General features: G+C 34.5%; 1 pseudogene; it reads left to right on the top strand.

Annotated features, from left to right (window-relative positions):
• Positions 1 to 7,693: 7,693 nt before the first annotated feature.
• LOC114892055 overlaps positions 7,694 to 18,686 on the top strand; it is a 33,530-nt pseudogene continuing 22,537 nt past the window's right edge.

Below are 18,686 nucleotides of genomic sequence, written 5' to 3'. Positions count from 1 at the left end.
GAAAAAAAAAAAAAAAAATATATATATATATATATATACATATACATATATATATATATATATAGTAGTATGAGACTAAAGATGACAAATGTTCTTTTCTATTTCTTTATTTAAAAAAATCTTTTTAAATATCTTTATTGGAGTATAATTGCTTTACAGTGTTGTGTTAGTTTCTGCTGTATAACAGAGTGAATCAGCTATATGTATGCATATATCACCATATCCCCTTCCTCTTACATCTCCCTCCCACCCTCCCTAACCCACCCCTCAGGTGGTCACAAAGCACCGAGTTGATCTCCCTGTGCTATGTGGCCGCTTCACACTAGCTATATATTTTACATTTGGCAGCGTATATATGTCCACACTGCTCTCTCACTTCATCTCAGCTTACCCTTCCCCCTCCCCATGTCCTCAAAACCATTCTCTATGTCTGCATCTTTATTCCTGTCCTTCCTCTAGGTTCTTCAGAACTTTTTTTTTTTTTAGATTCCATATATATGTTTTAGCATACGGTATCTATTTTTCTCTTTCTGACTTACTTCACTCTGTATGACAGAATCTAGGTGCATCCACCTCACTACAAATAACTCAATTTCGTTTCTTTTTATTGCCGAGTAATATTCCATTGTTATATATGTACCATACCTTCTTTATCCATTCATGTGTCAATGGGCACTTAGGTTGCTTCCATGTCCTGGCTATTGTAAATAGTGCTGCAACAGGGAGATCAGCTCGGTGCTTTGTGACCGCCTGGAGGGGTGGGATAGGGAGGGTGGGAGGGAGGGAGATGCAAAAGGGAATAGATATGGGAACATATGTATATGTATAACTGATTCACTTTGTTATAAAGCAGAAACTAACACACCATTGTAAAACAATTATACTCTAATAAAGATGTAAAAAAAATAAAATAAAAAAATAAATAGTGCTGCAATGAATACTGTGGTACACGTCTGTTTTTGATTTATGGTGTTCTCAGGGTATATGCCCAGTAGAGGGATTGCTGGGTCATATGATAGTTCTATTTTTAGTTTTTTAAGGAACCTCCATGCTATTCTCCATAGTGGCTGTATCAATTTACATTCTCCCCAACAGTGCAAGAGGGTTCCCTTTTCTCCACACCCTCTCCAGCATTTATTGTTTGTAGATTTCTTGATGATGGCCATTCTGACTGGTGTGAGGTGATACCTCATTGTGGTTTTGATGTGCATTTCTCTAATGATTAGTGTTGTTGAGCATCCTTTCATGTGTTTGCTGGCAATCTGTATATCTTCTCTGGAGAAATGTCTGTTTAGATCCTTTGCCCATTTTTGGATTGGGTTGTTTGTTTTTTTGATATTGAGCTGCATGAGCTGCTTGTATATTATGGAGATTAATCTTTTGTCATCTGCTTCGTTTGCAAATATTTTCTCCCATTCTGAGGGTTGTCTTTTCGTCTTGTTTATGGTTTCCTTTGCTGTGCAAAAGCTTTTAAGTTTCATTAGGTCCCATTTGTTTATATTTCTTTTTATTTCCAGTTCTCTAGGAAGTGGGTCAAAAAGGATATTGCTGTGATTTCTGTCATAGAGTGTTCTGCCTATGTTTTCCTCTAAGAGTTTGATAGTGTCTGGCCTTCCATTTAGGTCTTTAATCCATTTTGAGTTTATTTTTGTGTATGGTGTTCTAATTTCATTCTTTTACATGTAGTTGTCCAGTTTTTCCAGCATCACTTATTGAAGAGGCTGTCTTTTCTCCATTCTATATTCTTGCCTCCTTTATCAAAGATAAGGTGTCCATATGTGCATGTCTTTATCTCTGGGCTTTCTATCCTGTTACATTAATCTCTATTTCTGCTTTTGTGTCACTACCATACTGCCTTGATTACTGTAGCTTTGTAGTATAGTCTGAATTCAGGGAGCCTGTTTCCTCCAGCTCTGTTCAGCCAGTCTATGTCTTTTTGTTGGAGCATTTAATCCATTTATATTTAAGGTAATTATAGATATGTATGTTCCTATTGCCATTTTCTTAATTGTTTTTGGTGTGTTTTTGCAGGTCTTTCCCTTCTCTTGTGTTTCCGCCTAGAGAAGTTACCTTAGCGTTTGTTGTAAAGCTGGTTTGGTGGTGCTGAATTCTCTTACCTCTTGCTTGTCTGTAAAAGTTTTAATTTCTCCATTGAAAATGAATGAGATCCTTGCTGGGTAGAGTAATCTTGGTTGTAGGTTTTTCCCTTTCAGCATTTTACATATGTCCTGCCACTCCCTTCTGGCTTGCAGAGTTTCTGCTGAAAGGTCAGCTGTTAACCTCATGTGGATTCCTTTGTATGTTATTTGTTGTTTTTCCCTTGCTGCTTTTAATATTTGTTCTTTGTATTTAATTTTTGATAGTTTGTGTCTTGCCACGTTTCTCTTTGGATTTATCCTGTATGTGACTCTCTGAGCTTCCTGTACTTGACTATTTCCTTACCCATGTTAAGGGAAGTTTTCAACTATAATCTCTTCAAACATTTTCTCAGACCCTTTCTTTTTCTTTTCTTCTCCTGGGACACCTATAATTCGAATGTTGGTGCATTTAATATTGTCCCAGAGGACTCTGAGACTATCCTCAGTTCTTTTCATTCTTTTTTCTTTATTCTGCTCTGGGGTAGTTATTTCCACTATTTTATCTTCCAGATCACTTATCCGTTCTTCTGCCTCAGTTATTCTGCTATTGATTCCTTCTAGAGAATTTTTAATTTCATTTATTGTGTTGTTCATCATTGTTTGTTTGCTCTTTAGTTCTTCTAGTCCTTGTTACATGTTTCTTGTATTTTATCCATTCTATTTCCAAGATTTTGGATCATCTTTACTATCATTACTGTGAATTCTTTTTCAGGTAGGTTGCCTATTTCTTCTTCATTTGTTTGGTCTTGTGGGTTTTTACCTTGCTCCTTCATCTGCTGCATATTTCTCTGTCTTCTCATTTTGTTTAACTTACTGTGCTTGGGGTCTCCTTTTCACAGGCTGCAAGTTCGTAGTCCCCATTGTTTTTGGCATCTGTAACCAGTGGGTGAGGTTGGTTTAGTGGCTTGTGTAGGCTTCCTGGTGGAGGCGACTGGTGCCTGTGTTCTGGTGGGTGTGGCTGGATCTTGCCTTTCTGGTGGGGAGGGCCACGTCCTGTGGTGTGTTTTGGGGTGTCTGTGAAGTTAGTATGATTTTAGGCAGCCTCTCTGCTAATGAGTGGTGTTGTGTTCCTGTCTTACTAGTTGTTTGACATGGGGCATGCAGCAGTGGAGCTTGCTGGCTGTTGGGTAGACCTAGGTCTTAGAGTTGAGGTGAGGATCTCTGGGCGAACTCTCGCTGATTGATATTAAGTGGGGCCAGAATGTCTCTGGTGGTGGTCCAATGTCCTGAACTTCACTCTCCCACCTCAGAGGCTTAGGGCTAACACCAGGCCAGAGCACCAAGACCCTGTCAGCCACATGGCTCAGGGTCGTGAAATAAAAGATTCATTTTTTAAAAATTTAATGCTATGTGAGTCTGGAATTTTGGAGAAGTTTGTTTTGAAATATGTTTTCTTTGTTTGGGAGGATGAAATTATATGGTTATATACAGTTTTCAATTTATGTTATTCATTCATAAGTCATTAATATTTTTTAAAACAAAAGCAAAATCAATCCTGCATTATTATTCACTATTTGATATTTTAAAGATAAAAAGTTTCATTTATGAAAGAGTTTTGCAAACTGTTATGAAAGTTGGAATGATTGGGCATTTGAAACCAAGAATATTTAAGAATTAAGTTAAAATAAGCCCAAGAGAATGCCATCAAAAGTCCAATATTATTACAATAGTTGTAAAGGTCATACAGGTCTGCTATTAATTTTACTGGTATTCGTTATGTAGCATCTGAAAAAGTAATTTTTCTGTAAAATTTTACTCTTTTTACATTAAATTAACTTGAACCTAAAAATATATTTCTACATTTAAATATGGGATTTTACACTTCATTTTTTAAGTAATCATATAAAAGTCCTGAAAAAAACACTTATTCTAATTTTAAAAGGTGTACACCTACATATATTCCTGAACATTCTTTTTTTTTTTTTTTTTTTGCGGTACGTGGGCCTCTCACTGTTGTGGCCTCTCCCTTTGTGGAGCACAGGCTCCGGATGTGCAGGCTCAGCGGCCATGGCTCACGGACCCAGCCACTCCGCGGCATGTGGGATCTTCCCAGACTGGGGCAGGAACCCATGTCCCCTGCATTGGTAGGCGGACTCTCAACCACTGTGCCACCAGGGAAGCCCCCTGAACATTCTTATAATGATAAAATCTTGATTGTCATAGGAAAGTCTAAGCATATTTTAATAGTCCATGGAAGTTATCAGATGTGTAAGTACATGTTATCAAGTAATATTTGATATGTAGGATACAAAAAATGTTGCTGGAAACTTTTTCACTCTGATTTTTAAAAAATCCTATTTTAGTCTAGCTAGTACAACAGTGACATTTCACTTTACACCTTTCCCCTTAATACAAGGTATGTCTTGCCTTCTCTGTTTATAATATTTATAAATATTTTCTTTCTAGCACTATTTTAGAAAATAAATTTAACTGCCAGCTTGGTAATACATTATTTATTAATACTTTTTTCTTTTAGAATAGTTTTAGGTTCACAGCAAAATTTAAGGGAAGGTAGAGAGATTTCTCACATACCCCCTAACCCAACACATGCATGCTCTTCCCCATTATCAGCATCACTCATCAGAGTTGTAGATATGTTACAATTGGTAAAGCTACATTGATACATCATAATCTGGCAAAACCATAGTCAACCTTAGGGCTCACTCTAGTTGCTGTACAATTCTTTGGGTTTGGACAAACATATAATGACATAGATCCATCATTATGGTATCACACAGAGTATTTTCACTGCCTTAAAAATCCTCTGTGCTTTGCCTATTCATCTCTCCCTCTACCCAGTCCCTAGCAAACACTGATCTTTTTTACATTCTCCATAGTTTTGCCTTTTCCAGAATGTCATATTGTTGTAATCATACAATATGTAGCTTTTCAGACTGGCTTCCTACACTTATGAATATTATGTATATTATATGGTATTATAATATATAATAGTATATATTATGTAATATATAATCATATTATAGATAATTATGTTGTATATACAATATTATATATCAGTAATATACATAGGCATAAGTAATATGCATTTAAGATTCTTCCTGTCTTTTTATGGTTTGATAGCTCACTTCTTTTTAGCATTGAATAATATTCTATTGTCTGAGTGTACCACTGTTTTTTTATCCATTCATCTACTGAAGGACATCTTGATTGCATCCAAGTTTTTGGCAATTATGAATAAAGTTGGGTTAAACATCCTTGTGTAGGTTTTTGTGTGAAAATACATTTTCAACTCTTTGGGTAAATACCAACGAGTACAATTGCTGGATCATATGGTAAGAGTATGTTAGTTTTGTAAGAATCTAGCACACTGTCTTCCAAAATGGCTGTATTATTTTGCATTTCCACCAGCAATGAATGAGAGTTCCTGTTGCTCCACATCTTCACTATCATTTGGTGTTGTCAGTGTTCTGGATTTTGGCCATTCTAATAGGTGTGTAATGATATCTCATTGCTGTTTTAATTTTCATTTTTCTTGATGACATATGATGTGGAACATATTTGCTTATGCTTATTTTCAGTGAGGTGTCTGTTAATGTCTTTGACTCATTTTTGGTCCTATGGTTTATTTTCTTATTATTGAGTTTTAAGAGTTCTTTGTATATTCTAGATAACAGTTCTTTACCAGATGTATCTTTTGCAAATATTGTCTCCCAGTCTGTAGCTAGTGTCTCATTCTCTTGACATTGTCTTTTGCAGAGTAGAAGTTTTTAATTTAGTGGAATCCAGCTTATAAATTATTTCTTTTATGGATTATTCCCTTTGGTGTTGTATCTAAAATGTCATTGTCAAATCCAAGGTCATCTAGGCTTCTTTCTATGTTACCTTCTCCAGCTTTTATAGTTTTGCCATTACAGGGCAGTCTGTGATCATTTTGAGTTAATTTTTGTGAAGGGCACTAATATAAATTGTATTGTGTTTTCAATTTTAGATTCCACTTGTTTATTGCTGCTTTTTAGGAAAGCAATGAACTTTGTATATTAACTTTGTATCCTACAAACTTGCTACACTTGCCTACTTCCAGGAGATGTTTTTGTCTATTTTCTCAGATTTTTCTACACAGACAAGCATGTCAGTGATTTGTTCAGCGGAGTGAGTGATTCAGTGATATCTGATGAAATCTCACAGCTGTACCTTTCTCTAGAAAATGTACTAACTCTTACTAATTTGCAACTACATAAAGGGGAGCTGTTTTGTCCAAAAGATTATGCTGATGTGTGTGTGTGTGTGTGTGTGTGTGTCTTACCAAGGCATCCAGAGTACTTGCCACTTCCTCTGATCAGGTTTAATTAATATTATATCATAAATATAGAGGATCAATGTGATGTTCTGCAGAATATCTAAGTGTTGTAAGTATGGTATAAGATAAACCGTAAATATACTAAGGGGCCTACCACAGATGTGATATTTCGGGAGTTTTAGTATTTTTGTGGCATGCTGGGATATCCCTTGCAAAGTTAAAGACAAGATAGGACAATCAGTACTTCCTACCACTTTAAAAGAAACACAACACATGGTAGACTTCCTTGAGGTTTGCAGGCAGTATATTTAATGCTTGCAAGAAAACTCTGAAACTAAGATCTATTTATCAGGTTACATGAAGGGTTGCTTATTTTGAATATGGTTCTGAGCATGAAAGGCCTCTGCTGCAAGTCGACACTACAGTACAAGCAGCCTTGCCACTCAGGCCATGTGAATAAACTGATCCCAAGGTGTGAGAGGTATATGTGGTAAGAAGTGAGGCTGGTGAAACCAATGACAAGGCCTAAGAAAGAGATTCACACACTGATCCTTAAGAGTTCTGGCACAAAGACCTGCCATCTCCAGAAGATAATTATGCACCATTTGAAAAGTATCTCCTTGCAAGAAACTTTACATCAATATACCAAGCAGTCAGGATTGACCACTAAGTTTAAGTTCAGGTGAGCCCAGAAGGCTATAGACTAGAAGTGGTCAATCTAGAACTGGGTTCAAGGGGTCCAGAGGGCACATGTAAACTGCACAAAAGATGATCAAACTCCCATGTTATTTTCCAATATTGTGCTGATAATTTTTTGTCAGATGACATCTATGACCTTACTGGGATTTCCTATACCTAGCTGATGGAGAATAGAAAAGCCCAAGGTTAATGCAAGGATAAATTAGCTTAGTATGGGTGTGCATGTCATGGTCTGCTTATGTTCTATAGTACTAAGCAAGCTTGGCCCTGAAAGACAGTGGTGGAGGGTGTATTCTCAGTAGGCAGAGTTTGGGCAGTGTTACTGATCATCCACTTTGTATAGAAAGAGAATTGTCCTGAGGAAAGTATATACAAGAGGCATGTGGATGGACCTATAAGACACAAAATATACTGTGTGAATATTTGCATCAAGAGACAATTCCCTTCAGAGAGCATCAACTTCAGAAGAGGCATTAAACCACCAAGTGCACAAGACACCTTATTAAATTAAGTGTCATTAAATGTCAGCCAGTCTTCCTCACTGGGCATCCCAGTGCTTATGCCATAGATCATGAATGGAACAGCCATGGTAGTATAGATGGAGGTCCAGCAGCTCTCAATCTTAAACCAGCTTGATGTCGTTCTTGCTGGTGCTGAGCATCTGACCTGTCAGTACCAGAGAACAATGCTGAGTCCACAGTACAGCACAATCCCTCAAGTAGGAGGACCAGTTATTTGGTGGCAATTTGGTTACAATGAACTCCTTAGAATCTGGAAAGGCCAATGACTTATCCTGAATTGTCACTCACTCTAGAAATAGTTTTGCTTACCATTTGTGCTGTGGTTCAGCCAGCTCCACTACTTAAATACATACTAATGTGGGATCTCCTATAAAATATCCTCAAACTAAAGATTCTTAACAGCAAAAGTACTGCAGCAGCGTGCACATGACCATGGTTCAGCCACAAACTTCACTGTCCTGAAGCTGTTTGTCTGATAAAGCAGGTTCACAGCCTCTTGAAGAAACAGCTGAAATGCCAACTTGAAGACAAATCTCTGAAAGGATGAGATGCTGTCATTCAGAATGTGGAATAATCATTAAAGCAATGGCTGTGATACAGTGTGTTGTTTCCAATAGATGGAGTACCTGGGTCTGGAAATGAAAGAATGGAAGTAGCAGTGGTTTCACTCACCAGCATTCCAGTGACTAATTTGTGCTTCCTGTCTCCTCTAGACTCTTTGAGTGTAGAGTAGGTCACTTCCACAAGGAAATACACTAAGATTTTAACTAGGCTTAAAGCTATAACTGCTGCCTGGTGTCTTTGGGCTCTTTATAGAAGTTGATCAGCTGGTTCAGAAGGAAGCTACTATACTACCAAAGGTAATTAACTGTGACCATCATGAGGGCTGCTGTTTCCATAACAAGGGCAGGGCAAAAGGTACACGGCAGTCAAGAGATCCTGTGGGTATTTCTTGGTACTTCTCTGCTTAACTTTAATTGTAAATGGGTCAGTAAATAGACACACCTGATAAATACACAGTAACCAAGGCTCAGAATCCTTGGGGATCAGAATTTCCACGATGCAACCACAAAGACCAGTAGAAGTACTAGTTAAATATAAGAGGGGTCTTGATTGGGTACCAGAAAAACTAGATGATACGTATCAGTTACAGCCTTAGACCAACTGCAGCAGCATGTGCTGCAGTTCATTGCAATAACTTTTCTATTGTAAAACTTCTCTTAAGTTGTGACCAACCTCTAGCCTGGATGAAATGAACTAAACGTGAGAAGGAAGCAGATTTGAGCAGTACAATGCATTGACCATGATGGAGACTAATGATGTTGCCTTTAGATCCCTTTTATTAGGACAGTGTATCCTAGCTGTTTTAAGGGTTGTCTCTTACTGGTTCATAGCTTCCTTCCTTTCAAAGGTTTACTGTTGTCCAAATAAAATAGGTTATGCTTGCTGCAGGGGGCAACTACAGTCAATGATTGGCTGACAGGGGAACTTAACGCCCTCCTCTTGCCTCAAGCTGAGGCCAATTTGTTGGACTCTTCATGCTCTGGGACATCTCATGAAATCAGACTGAAGCTACTCCCCTGCTATGATCTCATCCAACTTTTGCCCTCTTCTGCTTATTTCACTCACTTTCTCCTGAGATGAAGAGAGAATTCCTTCAAAAAAACCATGTGCAACTAAAACCCTGTATCAGCCTCTGTTTCCAGGAAAGCCAAATTAAAACACTTTGTGACCATGAGATTTTAAATTAAAAGTACGAATTTTCAGCTTTCTCAGTTGTAATCTATTAAAGGCACAGTTGACCCTTGAACAATGTGGGGGTTAAGGGTCCTAACCCCGGCAAAGTTGAAAATCTGAGTATAACTTTACAGTAGGCCCTCTGTATCTGTGGTTCTGCATCTGCAGGTTCAACTAGCCCTGGGTCATGTAGTACTGTAGTACATATATACTGAAAACAATCCACATATAAGTGACTCCACGCAGCTCAAACCTGTGCTGTTCAAGGGTCAACTGTATATGTTCCTGCCATTGCTCTGTAGGTAGCAGTTTCTACAAAATCAGCCACTCTGTAATTCCTAATACCCTGCCTTCGGTCAGCTGAGTAGTTGAATGTTGCAATAATGGTGTCTTCTATATGTTATTGTATCACACAGTACAATTTTCAAATGCTGAGAAGAGAGTTAATTTGCTTGGCTCTGATATGGAATATATATTCTGGCCTTTTTCTAACTGTATCTTGTACCACTGGTTCAGGCGTTTATAGAATAGGGTTCTTGTACACCTGATCTCATGTCACTTCTGTAGACCACAGTCCAGGCTCCCAGGACTTTGGACTTCTTACCACAAAACTGAGCTCATCTCTAAGTCTGGCATTGGCTTTGTCCCAAAATGTGTTGCCTTGAGGGCAGATCATGGTACTGGTGAGTTAATTCCTAGGCCTGAGAGAAAGTTATGCAGCTGCTCCTTTGGAAAGTGCTAAAATGTGAGGTGCGGATGTCCACAAAGGCAAGTGCAAAGCCCCTTGTCATATATGGTACAGACCCAGAGGCACTGAGGCTCAGGGTGCTGGCTCTCCTCATATCATGATGTTCCAGGACAGAATTCTTGAAAGTGAGGATTGGAAACTCACACCTGACCTTTCAATGACTGTAAAGATATGTTTTCAAGGTAGGAGAATTGAACATTATTTATTAATGGCTTTAGCTTGTTTAGATATTTTAATTATTTAATCAAATATATATGGATCTTATACTCTTGCAAATGTTAGGTTGGACTTAGTATTGCAATCATTAGTTTAGACCATAATTTCTATATTTGAATCCAGGTAACATACTTGTATAATGAACATTACAATATGTTCAAGCATTCCACATGCACGACTTTTCCCTTTGTTCATCTTCTTTATCTACACATTTTTTATACTTACATGCCTGAATTGTGAAATGCACATTAACTCATCTCTTTTACAAATACATTTCATTTTATTCAATACTATCCCCACTACTAACCTCATTATGTCTATTTGTATTATTTCTCTGTTTTTGACATAGTTTGTAACACCTCTCCATTTTGTATCATATGAGAACCTCATTAATATTCCATTTACTTGTTCTTCTAAAATTCTTAATTAAAATGCTAAACAGGATATTAAATCAGATGGAGGCAAAGAATGACCTCTGTGACAGACCAGAAGACAACTTCCTCAATGTAATATTGCTATTTATCATGTTTCTTGATATATTACTTCAGATAGTTTTCTGTGACTGTGAAATCAATTTAATATTTTCTTAAAATACAGTTTTGCTTTAAAACTTTACTTATGGATCTCAAGGTCATCATTATAACCTGCAAGAAATAGACTTCTTCCATTTTATAAAAATCATTAAATAAATGTTGTATGATGAATACTTGTCTTAATCAGGATTCAATTTAAGAAGTGTTTTGTTTTTCAAAACACTATCATGAGCCATAATTAATGTAGAAAACATAGACTTCTGGTTTAGTATATTTAAAAAATGGGATTTTTGTAGGAAAATATGAAAACCTTGTAGGAATTTGTTCAACACATGTCTATTATGTTCATTCTTTCGTTCTAAGCTCACTGTATTAGGGCACTGAGGCTTTTACTTAACAACCAGAGACTTACTTAACATTTTTAAAAATGGCTGAATAAAACTCACTCACTAACTCAGAAGAAACTTGGAAGATTCTGACACTCATTCAATATAATGTGGAAATCATCATTTCAAAACAGTGGAAAAATTTGAATTGTCTCATGTGTTCATATACGAATTTACTTGAACCACTCACTCCACTGAACAAAACGTACGTTGAAGGCATATTGTCCTCCTTATTTAAAAAATATCTCAACTAAGTATTCTATTTTTTTTTAACACCACAAGAGGAGTGGTTTAGGGATGCCACATTTTCTGGTTGTTAGTTTTTCTTTAAATATAATTTGGGGTCATAGGGTACCTAACAACCATTTTTTTACACATTCCAATGTATATTACTACTTTAATACCCCTAAAATATATCAGTTAAACACCCTAAAGTGTACAAAATACATTTAAAGGGACAGGGATCAGAATAAAAATGTTAAAAGGCACCCCATAATAATCAACATCTTGAAACATTTACTTAAAATTATTTAATTAAACATTTGCAAAGTATAATTATATAATTAAAATGAATGCAATTAAAGTAAGTTTTAAGTAAACCATAAAACCTATAAAATTTGAATAATTATAAAACATAGAACACGTATTTTGGAGATTATAGGAGATTATGAATAATTGGAGATTATGAATACACATCTTTTCAAAAGCTTATGCCTAGTATTATGGAACACCATTACCATTCCCCATTTAAACCTATGATACATGAAGCTTTTAAAAGTGAATAATGGACACAATAGTGAATAATAAAGGACAATGTTCCTGCCCTCATAGGCCAAAATGGGCAAAATTTTACAAACTAATGAATATTATGAGAATTCCAGAGAGTGAGAGTATTGGAAATATAAGCAGTATAATTGGAGAGGATGTGATTGAGGGACTGAGGGAGTTTGTTTATTTAAGAGGATTAGGAAAACAGATACTTCATCATGATTTTCACCAAACTTCTGGAATTTAATGAGTTGTATGTGTATATCTTACAATTAATGAATCCACTATCTTATAAGAAACTTCAAATTGGGCCCCCAGAACAGAGGAAGAGCCTCCAGAACTCTATGGTGATTTATGCAGAAATGTTTCAGCACTTGTCATAGAACAGAACTAATTTGAGTTATTTTAGTAATTTAAGTTGTGAAAGCTTATTTTACACAATGAAAAGTAGGTAGTATGATACTGACTATGATGATAATTAAGTCTACGTTGAAGTATAGGTTAAGATACTATCTTCTCTGTGTCTATCCTTATATGCAAGGTAATATTGTATACATATTTATAACATTTCCTTCTCTGTGTTTAACTATTATAAACATAAATAACTTTTTCAATTTCATCTTAACTCTATTAAATGTCTTCATTCAGTGAATAGTACATATAAAAATATATGTGTGAAAAGAAATAAATTGAAAATAGGTATCATAATAAAAACAAGCAGAATTGCAATAATATAAGATATAGTATAAAAGTATCCCTCAGCATCTTCTCTTTATTTTTGATATATCTATCTTTTGTCACAAAAATAAGAAATTATGTAATAATGATTTGCATTTTGTATATCAAAAGTGGAGCCTTAAAAAAAGGTAGGTATCTACATTTCAAACTTATTGGGTCCAAAATATTTTGTCAACCCCATTAAACTCCTTAAATCAGGTGCCTAATTAAAGTCACAGACATTCTGCCCAGGGCTTCAGAGTGTGCCAGTTATTCTTCCAAATAGATGCCAGTTGTTGAATTATAGATTTGTGCTGTGGAAAATTGTTATGTTAGTGGTAGTCATATATTCATTGACTTTATGTCTAAATGGAAAAACTGAAGGCTATTATACATATTAAAGTAGGGTGGAAGAAACTATAGAACTTGACCATTCTCTTTTAAAACGAATATTTACTTCATCTTTTTATTGTGTGACTATAGCACCCATAGACTGTATCTGGCATCTAAATGTCAATTTAACCTTCAGGCTTTGCAAATTTCATCCACATTAAACTATATATTGTAAGTGCAGAATGTCACAGAGTCTAAGTGCATGCTCTAGATCTTTACTTATAATCACTCTGCTGTTAGAAAAAAATAGTTAATATTACAATGTTTATATTCTGGACACCTAGGGCATAAATAAATTTTATTTCTTAGATGAGTCAGTTAAGAAATGAGCTTGTTCAGGAAATACTGGTTTCAAGTCTATGAAAAAGGAAAAAGTAATGTTTGGAAGGGAATCAGGGTATGGAAAGATCAAAATGAAAGTTCACACTAAATGATGCATCTTTTCATTCAAGTAAATGTCAACTATCAGTTTCAGAGCACTGTCCTGATTTTTAAGAATAAAGCCACGAATACAGTGGAGAATATGATGAAAATAAAGATCATAAAACTTTGGGAATTAATAAAATTCTTCATTGCAGAAAAGAGGGTGATTTCTTTTAGCACACAGGACGTAGGGGTCATTTTCAGAGGCTGTCTTTGGAAAGGTAGCCCTTTAAGTGGCATTTCATTCTGTAATATTAAAAAGCAGTTTTTATAGACCAGTTTTTCTTTTATCTGAAGTCAAGTGGAATGTAGAAATAGTTCTACAAAATATTCAGAGAAGAAATATTCTTTTACCTCTTTACCTTTGGGGTAGGCACCCAAAGAGTTTTATTGATCTAAAACCTAGGAGCAATTTGATGGTCCCTAATCAGAGAAGTACAACTGAAACAACTGAACAATAAAAAAAGGTTACTAAGCTACCCTTTACTCTGAAATCATATGGCAGGTTTCCTGCAGGTAATCCGTATTATAAACCATCAGCGTCAGATAGTAAGTTGTACAGGCACTGGGTGTGTAGAAATCTTGCCTGACATGTTTGGATTTTATTTCTGATGCTTCCAGAAATGATATTTTACATCATTTGCAATCCTCATGGAACCATTGATGTTTTAGATAATTTTGATCTAATAAAAATGTTTTGTAATTCATTTGGTTCATTTTAATTATTGGATAATCTTTTTTTTTTACTTTATTATTTTAATCAAATTAATGGCAAAACAAAGCAAACTTGAAGACTGAAATGCACTTTGTAATCAAGGGTTATCACAGAAAACACATAAGCTTTATATAAGAAAAATTACTTTTATTAGAACACATTTGCTTTTGGAGTAAACACAGTTTAAAAATCTAAAAATAACATTACATTATGTTTCAACTTAATTTAACATAAAATTTAATATAATTTTAAAAGAGGATGGACTAGTTTATAATTATTACATTTTAACAACATGATCCTACTTGGACCCAAATGTATACAATTCCTGATTAATGCTATCAATTTAGGATATTGATGGGTGTTCGTATTAATATCACAACTCCAAATGGTTTGAACAGTAAGACATTCATTAGTCTACTTCAAAATCTGAAGGTATGACTATTTAAAGGTAGGTTAATTAAGAGACATAAAAAAAGACATCCATCCACTACACAGGATTTTTTTCATCCTCTACTCTGCCTTCCTCAGCAGTTTGACTTTTGTGCGAAGGTAGAAATTTTCCCCAGAGATCCCCCTGCAGATTCCACCTTGTGTCCCTTGACCAGAATGGCATTATTATATGTCCACTTTTAAATGAACTACTAGCACCCAGAAAGGAATGACCATGATTATTTTTACCTAATGAAAATTAATCACTACCCTTGGGGAGGATGGGGGGAAAGGGTGTGGACAAAGGAAGGGGGCCTCCACAGAAGAAAGGAAACAAGTACTAAGCGATAACGAAGTGTATTTTTCACACCAGTGATACTGGGAACAGTTGGTTTATTAGAAGAAACTTTGTGAATCAGTAAACTGATTTGACCCCTCCTGCAAACCAAAAGGAAGGAAGAGAGAGAGAATTATTCAAAATGAGGAGATTACATGTATTTTCTCCAGAAAAGATAGCCTAGATTGATTTTTAAAAGCTAGTTGGTCCCAGAAAGTAGGGCAGGATTTGAAGATATTTTTAATAATATTCTGTCTGTCATGAATTTGAAAAAAACAGTACTAAAATATATTTGAGTGATTTGAGCAGTGCTGACATGCCTCCTACTTTTTACTTTAAATGATGACTATCTTTTTTAACCTTTGATTTTAAGTCTTTAAGAGAAACATTTTATATTTACATGGCATATTCAATTTAGGGTTCAAGAAACAGTCCATAAATTGATTTACTAACTATAGACCATGTTCTGCACTTAATTATTCACCATTATATTCCTCTTTGGAGTCTTAGGACAAAAAAATGTAGTTTCTCCCAATACTGAAATAAATTGTCATGTCTGCTGGGCTATTTGGACGCTATTCAATTGTATAAATTAACACTCAGTAACAGCTTAGAATTGCTCACAAACATTTTAACTATAGAAACACATAAAAACTCCCTTGCTGATATCTAACTAGGGAGAAGTAAGAGAGGAGAGGAAAGGAGAAGACAGGAGGAGAAGAGAAGTGAGGGGAGGAAAGGGAAAGGGAGGGCAGAAGAAGAAAAGAAATCAAGAAGTGTCTTAAGAAAAGTCAATAAGAAGTATTTTAATCTATTTTTAAAAGTTCAATGCACTTAAATTAACTGCTTTACTTAGAGAAAAATCAAGTATGCCACTTTTCTTGTGAATTAAGCTAATTACAGAGCCCCAAAATGTATTTAAAAGGAACTGTCAATTTTGGATTAGAAACACATAATATTCATTATTATAATACTACATCCCTCATCTTTATTCAAGTAATTTCCTGTACTTTTTAATGTGAGCAATAAATTCTAATACAATGGAGCCTCTGAGATTAAAATAAGATCCTATAGTGTTTGAATCAATCAGAAACAAAATCAAATATTACCTCAGATTTAACACAGTTGTGATTTTAAGAAGAGGCAGTGAAAGACTCAGTTCTTAGTAGGCAGAACTTAGTTTGAATGTGCTGCTTGTTCTGCTAAAAAAAATTTTGTTTTTGATGTTGTTTAACAAATCTAAATTTCATTCATTTAGCTGAAGAGTAACAATAGTAAAGCATATCTTTGTTAAATCATCTAGATGTACATATATATGTATTGTACACGAGAGAATGTGAGACTGAATATGTGTGTGTTTCTTGTACAGAGGTTTGTATATATACAAATAAACATAAAAATTTAATTCAAAATATGTTATTTTAAAACTGAAATCAGTGTGATTTATATTCATCGGTACCTTGATATTTCAGTCTATTTTCAGTAGTACCTAATAATTTTATAAAGCCTTTTACAGAATATAAAAAATGAATTCAAAATTTATTTTAAGCTTAACTAATATTATCTGAAATTTTCTATATACATACCAAAAAAACCCAAAATACAAAAAACTAGTACTCAAGAAGAACAAACTGGAAACAAGCAGCTTAAAATGATAAACTATTTTACATAGTTCCAGTTTGCATGGGAAAAAAAATCAATTATTTTTAACTTCAATTTCTAACATGGTTAAGATACATTTAGGAAAATCTAAGAAGCTAGACATATAGTGACTTAATATTCATTTACATTCAATTATAGTATAAATTTGAAAATAACAAAATCAAAACTATGCTAGTATGTTTGCCATATGTGTGAGAATTTGTAAGTAATATTTCTGGATTTAGATAGCATTAGAATCGATTAAATACTAAATATAAATACCTGTGTTGGAAAAGTTTTTTTTTTAAATATTAGTTAAAATCTAGAGAACTTGCTTCATAATCATTGTAATTTATCCAGGCAACATGTACAAACAATATGGGCATACATTCTTTATTGATGATTTTAAATAACTCGATTTGAAATTCAGATAATTTAAGTGGAAAACAGCCATTGACTCAACATTCTTTTATTAAAATGGTGGACATAAAGACCAACCACTGAACTGTCAGCTTCTTGTTGCCTGGTTGTTACACTACTATATGCAAAGGCCCCCCTCTGAATTGCATGTGTAGGTATCTGGTTTAAGCTTATTATTTATAAGTTTGGTAAACATATGCATAAGCTCTGAATTTATTTTTATACTATAGGGCAATTTGAAGCGTCCAAGCCCTATAAGTATGTCCTATAAGTATAATAATTTGTGTATATTAATAAGCCCATGTACCTGAATAATACAATCTGAAACTTTGAATTAAAATCTTGTTTACCAGTAGAGAGGCAAATTCTAGCCTCATTTAGCCATTGGTTTACTAGACATGTGATTCCAAATCTTAAAACCAGAGAAAGCTGAGAAAACTGTATCGGCCTAGTGCCACATTTCAATGACTTGAGTAATAAACTCACTTTGTTTACACTGATATGATGCACTTGAAAAACATGAACACATTTCATATAATCAATAAGTATACCATATGTTTTAGTGAAAAGTATCAATAGTTTTCCTGAGATTCAGTTATTCATTCATACAATACATACATAATCAATGCCATATTTGTCAGATATTGTGACATAACAATGAGATACATAGTAATTATTACAGTATTTATTTGCTGATTTTACAGAGTGAGATAGCATCTTGACCAGCTTCACAAAAATAGCATGTACCCAGAAGTGGAACACAGATTTTTTCCCATCATAGCCAGCAGGATACTTATGTTCCATTTCAGAAACACTGTCTTTAATGACGATTGAGGAAACATCACTATCATATCAGCACATTTTTAAATGCCCACAATATAAGTATGGAAATACCTTATTGTCTCTGTAATATAACCCTTTTTCAAATGCTTACAGTATTATTATCACGCTTATAGGAAACTGTAATCGTATGTTGCTTTTCACTGTAACTATTCTCTCATAAGTATATGTTTTATTTCACCAAAACTACAGGTTATAATACTGATAAAATAATGTGTTAATACAAAGTTAGAATTGAGAACTATTCTTTCAAAGACTCTGGTGGGCACTGATTTTTTTTAAAAGGAAATAATAATAAATCAAGAGGGCAGGAAGAAACTTTTAGAGGTGATAGATATGTTAACGGTATAGATTGTGTTGATGGTTTTATGGGTATATATACTTATCTCCAAACTCATCAAGCTGTGTAAACATTAAAAATGTACAACTTTTTGTAATTAATCATATCTCAATAAAGTGGTTAAAAAATTGTTCTTATTCTATTTATCACTTATGGACCTTTCTTCCATCTCTTGCATAGTAGAGGGATTAACAGTACCCAAAGAACTTAACAAAACTAATTTAGGAATAAGTAAAGTGCTACAGAACAATTATAAAAAAAACTGAAGAACTACTTAAGAAGATTTCCACAAAGAAAAAAACTAGGACAAGGTGAATATCTTCCCAGATTTCATCAAACTCTTAAGGAAAAATGATGCCCATTTTATATCATCTTATCTTTCACATAAATCATCCTTTTAAAAGACGTTATCATTGTTATTTGAAAA

The sequence above is a fragment of the Monodon monoceros genome, unplaced genomic scaffold (assembly GCF_005190385.1).
Source record: "Monodon monoceros isolate NGI ecotype Baffin Bay Population unplaced genomic scaffold, NGI_Narwhal_1 Super_Scaffold_12, whole genome shotgun sequence".
In the NCBI taxonomy this organism is placed as follows: Eukaryota; Metazoa; Chordata; class Mammalia; order Artiodactyla; family Monodontidae; genus Monodon; species Monodon monoceros.
This window is presented reverse-complemented; position numbering and strand designations above follow the sequence as displayed.